Source organism: Carassius carassius, chromosome 26, assembly GCF_963082965.1.
Source record: "Carassius carassius chromosome 26, fCarCar2.1, whole genome shotgun sequence".
Classification (NCBI taxonomy): domain Eukaryota; kingdom Metazoa; phylum Chordata; class Actinopteri; order Cypriniformes; family Cyprinidae; genus Carassius; species Carassius carassius.
In genome coordinates, this window is record NC_081780.1 from 30,199,682 (window position 1) to 30,205,842 (window position 6,161).

A 6,161-nucleotide genomic window follows, 5' to 3' on the forward strand; every position below is an offset into this window, starting at 1 on the left:
CGGGAGATCTTCTTGCAGAGAACATCTCGGCTTTGTTTCTCTCTGAAATAAAGTCTATCTTCTGGAAACAAAACCCTGAGACTGTGTGATTCCTCAGATACATGGCAGACAAAAATACACTACAACATCTTACGCTTAAAACTGCCTTTCTGTTGGCTATCACCAAGGAGATCTTCAGGCCTTCTCTGTGGCCCCCACTTATCTTGAGTTTGCACCTGGCGTGACCAAAGCGTTCATATACCCTTGAGCGGGATATGTTCCTAAGGTTCCCTCTGTTACACCACGACATGTAGTGCTGCAGGCATTCTGTCCTCCTCCCTTTTGGGAGCCTGACCAAGCGAAGCTAAATTGTATGTGTCCAGTTTGAGCGCTGGACGCATATGTCCACAGAGCTGCCCTGTGGAGAAAAACTGACCAATTGCTTGTATGCTACGTTACCCCCAAGATGGGTTCTCCTGCTTCTAAACAGACTATTAGTCATTGGATAGTCGAGACTATCAACGCCACCTATGAGTCCTCTGGTTGTCCCCCGCTGTCGGGAGCCAAGGCTCACTCTACTCGGGGTATGGCAGCCTCCAAGGCCTTCCTAGCAGGTGTATCCATGCTGGACATCTGCAATGCTTCGGGGTGGTCCACGCCTTCTATGTTTGTTAAATTCTATGGCCTAGACATGCCAGTCACTCCAGGCGCTTCTGTCCTCTCGCCCTAAGCTGTGCACTTCGGATACACACTAGGCAGGGGTTTGGTAGTCTGGCGGCGTTGGTACTCGTTCCCCAAAGCGTTGTTTGTCGCAGCTCGAGTTCCTGAAGAGGAACGTCTCTAGGTTACGTATGTAACCCTAGTTCCTCGAGGGAACGAGATGCTGCGTCTCGGAGCCATACCCCCAGCACCCCTGCCAGTGCTTGCTGGTACTCGAAGCTGACGCCAGCTGCGCAGCACGTGCTTTTATAGCTTCCTGGTCGATTATGTCACCCCGCCTGTGACGTCACGCTCTTCCATTGGACTGATTACACACGATATTCAGAGTTGCTCACGCTAAGCGCGTTCCCCAAAGCGTTGTTTGACGCAGCGTCTCGTTCCCTTTGAGGAACTAGGGTTACATACGTAACCTAGAGATGTTTCCTCTCATAACACAAATTGTAGACATTATGAAATTTTAATTATGCATATATTTATTGTGTTATAATAGAGATTTGTGAGATTGCATGAACTGAGATCATAGGCGGAGGGTGATCCAACTCCAACTCCTTTGGCCACCCCACTCAAAACTGCCGTTTTTGTCCATTTTTTTCTTGACAAGAAATGCATTTATTTAGATCCGAACCATCGTATCTCTTTAGGCTATGACCACATAGAGAATTTTCAGATGTGCACTTGAGCTTCAACTCAACGTCAGGCACGAGTCAAGTGGAAAAGCTACAGCAGCCAAATGAGCTTCAGTAGAACAACTGTGAACTGCGGTCTGATGAGATATTGTTAGACTATTTGTCAGTAAAAAACACTTCCCTGTCCCATCAGTCATTTTACTGTGCTCACAGCGCACTCTTCAACAGTAAGCAGATATGTGGTGCACGCTCTATATCACTCCATCATAAATAACCCGCACAAGAAACTTAAAGCATAGGCTACAAACCTCATTCTGTCATCATGAAATCACCAAAAAGGCAATTAACACTACAAACTGCATGTACACAGCACACAAGAACGTCTTTCTAATGCATGTACTAAAATATATTCTAAAATTCGAATTACCATATAAGGCACAAGATGATACTGTGTGTATTTTTTATTGGTAATTTAATGCACAAATAAATGTGATCACAGTGCACTTATACTAGAAAATCTGCAAAAATGAAAACATTTAAATGCATAATATAACTCATTTTATATTCTGGCATTTATGACTGTTGACTTCGGCCTTTTTCAAATTTTTATCACTATCTGCATGCCTTATCCAGGAGTATGCAATGTTGGAGAGCAAGCATTTGGGAGTTTCTAAAAGCTGAATAAACAATAAAGCTATAGCGAGCTCCTTTATTAAAATACCTGGAGGTGAGGAATAATATTGTCATATTCACCCAGTATTACTTGATCTAATTTACAAACATCTCAATTACAGTTAAGTAGAAATTAATTGTACTCAGTTGTGTTTAAGGCACTAACACAGTCCAGTACATTATAATCAAACATATTTTTATATTGAAAAAAAAAAAAGATTTCTGTGGCACCCCAGACTGGCTGCTGGCTCCTCCCTGGCCACCCCTTTGAAAAACATCCTGGCTCAGCCACTGTGTATTAAACATCATAAACACATCTTTTTAGGCAAGAACCATACATGGGTGTCATGTAGGGTAAATTTAATGGGACATAATTTGTATTTAACGAGATTACAATTTAATAGTAACATCAGAAATGTATAAAAATATAATGTTTCTTTTCCACGATTATTCAAACAGTGAATAAATTATATATAGAGAGTGACGTTATCACTATTCATTTATCACTACTATCTTGATCTATTGACACTGTCTATTCATTTTCACTTTCTTAGCAACAGACATAATAGATTATATTTGTATGTGCAGGGACATTTTCACCCCAAATCCCCATACGTGGCCAGAAGGCTAAGCCTTATACACGCTCAGCCTACGACTGAGACGTCTTTTAGAGGTTATAAATGCAGTGCTCTTTGCTTGCATTCTGCCAAACCATGCATGCAGCTTTAATAATCCATGCCGCTTGCTTTAGTTAAAAATAACAGTGTTCTGTGAATGTTGATGCTTTAATAAAAAATATTTATCGGGAGCTTGTATGCTGGAATTTTATAAATTTCATAGAGAAAAAGTAACGTATCTAGTAATGTAACTAATTACTTTTGAAATGAAGTAATCAGAACAGTAACGTGATTACTTTAAAAGGAGTAATCAGTAATCAGTAATTTGATTACATTTTCAGAGTAACTTGCTCAACACTGGTCATGAAACCCCGGACTGTTAACTTTTTCTGAGCTCTAAGCGGAGGTTTATGTGTTGCTTATCATAGAACACAGTGTTAGCATCTGTTAATTTAAATTGTTTAAACGATGCTTGATTTAAATGATTTAACCAGTTAAACGGTGCTCAACTGGTACTAAGGGTCCCAAACCATGCCAAGAAAATATCCCACAAATTACACACACAAAAATTACGCATCATTCCACCATTAGCTCTCACACCTCATGTTTGCATCTGAATGAAAATGATCATAACTGATGGATGGACGTCTATACCCATTAAAAAGAGACAGCAATCCGGCTCAGAGAAAACAAAAAACTATAGAATATAAAAAAGACCTGGCATAAAGTTGATTTGACGTTGGATGTTTGATATTCACAAATTTAGGGACCATCTCTAAAGTTACATGCGATACTGGTATACACTTTTCTAACGTCAATAGCATTTGAGGAGAATGACTTTAGACTCATAAAAACAACTGTAAACTGTGAATCTAAGTGTCAGCTACAATGCACACCTAATACATTTCTTTATGTTTATTAAAATAAATTGTAAATCATTTGTTAAAGGTAAAAACTAAACTTGTGCATCACTTTCAAGCACATTCAATGTCCTGTGAAAACGTTTTTGGCTGTTCAAGTTAATAACTAAATAATTTCACACCACCAACGATGCTGATCATGACACCTAGAGCTTTAACTCTAAAAACTACAAACTCAGGTCAGACTTTCAGACTGTTCTGACCTGGTGTGCTATATCTTTTCAGACTGATTTGACTCTCAGTTTTTCTTAAAAATTAATATTAAAAATCATTTAAAAAAACCCATAGACTTACATTGCAGAGTGCTCAAATTGAGCCAAGGCTACGGTGACCCATTAGTGCACAAGCCAAACATTCAAATCTAAACTCCCTGAAACCCAAGACTCAATTAATCTATCTATCTATCTACAGCATCTATCTACAGCATCTATCTTCAAAACTTTTCTATCTATCTATCTATCTATATATCTTTCTTTCTAACTAATACATCTTTATTTCTTTCTAACTAATCTATCCATCTATCATTCTTTCTTTCAAACTAATCTATCATTCTTTCTTCCAAACTAATCTATATATCATTCTTTCTAAATAATCTATCTATCATTCTAACTAATATATCTTTCTTTCTTTCAACTAATCTATCAATCTAACTTCTTTAAACTTCTTCAAACTTTCTGGTCAGGCTTTCTCAAGCCAACTTAAAGTTTGTCTCAACGAACTTTTTTTCTAGTTCAAATAATAATTTACAGAGTATTAAGATAAGTTTTCTTTTCTTTTTTTTTGACTTAAGCCATCAATAGCCTTTAAATTACTTTAAAACAATGAAACAAAATGATTAAAATGGTTAAAATACATAATGTAAGCTTACACAAAATAAACAATTTATGTACATAACATTTTATTACAAATACCTGCAGTTACAATTACAGGACAATTAAATCCTTGTTAAAGCTATTGGCCAAACATTCATTTAAAATATTCACTTAATCTTTAACTTTTGGCCAGCTTTTTTGCTATAGATGAGACAGCCTCTGTAATTTCTTTAACAAAAAACGTGGACATCACAACCCTTACAAAAATAAACCATGGTTTTATTGTAGTAAAACTGCTTAATTTTCTTTTGCATGATTTCTGAATGCTTGAGACTATAAAATCAATTAGACAACTGTATTATCTTTTTATTTACTTTTTATTTTATTAAAGTTTTATCTTGTCCCCTATAGTAGTTTTTATTTCAGCAAAGGGGGCAGAACAATACAACTCTGATTAGGGCCAGCAGCAGCACTGGATGTACTGGTTCACATTTTGGGTTTTTAACTATGTCTACATAATTCAAAAGTTTTTATTAACAATTAACTGCAATCAAACAGTTATTTAATAATCATGACATGCCCAAATATACTCTAATTACTTGTACTTTTAGTAAATCTGATCACGTAATCCAGATCAGTGGTTCTCAATTTTTTTTGATTACTGTTAGATTTCTGCAATCTGCAATTACATTTTTTTTTCTTATAAAATGAAAATGTAAAATTTGAATTTTTTTGAATACATTTTAGGCTCGTCTTATTCCGTCAATGAAATTGCATGTTGCATAGTCTTAGTTATCATTTATTGACCTTATCATTGTCTCGTCTTTGTCATGGGAAAAAAACTCATCATGAACATTTTTCATCATAATCTTTGTTAACGAAATTAACACCAGAGGCAAGGCAAAAGTGTAATCCAGATGGACAGGCAGTGGTCAGGGCAGGCATTAAACAATCAAAAAACGCAAAGGCAAAGAAACAGGGAAACTTGGAAAGGCAAAATATTCATTCAGTCACCAGCAAATACAGAATTTAAGGTAAATTTACAGCAAATTCATTTTCTTAATTTGAAAGAAATAATGAAAAATCATGAACAATTATCTAGATTTGAATAGTTTGTACACAATTGACTACAAACTGCAATAATTTTCTGATCAAGTGATTACTTTCTTTGCTGTCATATTCTCTTTTTTTGATAGAAAAAAATATTAGAAATAATGAACAGTGGAGAAACAAATGTGTCACAAGAAAGCATCAGACACAACTGCCGGATCACAACCCTTACACATAGTAAACATGGTCTTGTATATTAGCACTCAATATATTAATTGTTTAACTATTTTGAAAAATATACTGAATAATAAATTGCATTAAAATATTACAAAATATTAAATAATACATAAGTGACGGGTGCAGTATACAATAAGTGCACGAAAAGAAAAGAATAACGTAAACAATCTTTATTTAATTCACATAGAAGTTATCCACATCAGGCAGGCAGGTGACATACGCACAGCTCAACTCAACACTGGATGAGGGAACACAGGACAGACTAGAACTAAATACATAGGCAAATGATGAAAATTAACAAGACACAGGTGAACTGAATGACATAATCAGAAATAAGGAAAAACTAGATCATGGGCACATGAGAAAGAAAACACAACCAAAAGTCCTGGAGTGTGACAATAAGGAATTTGTGCTTTCACACATTGAAAAAGGTTACAATATATTTTATTTATCATAATGTAAATATTCAACATTATTCATAATGTGTAGCTGTACATAAAATATGGTTTATACAAGAAAACAATCTTG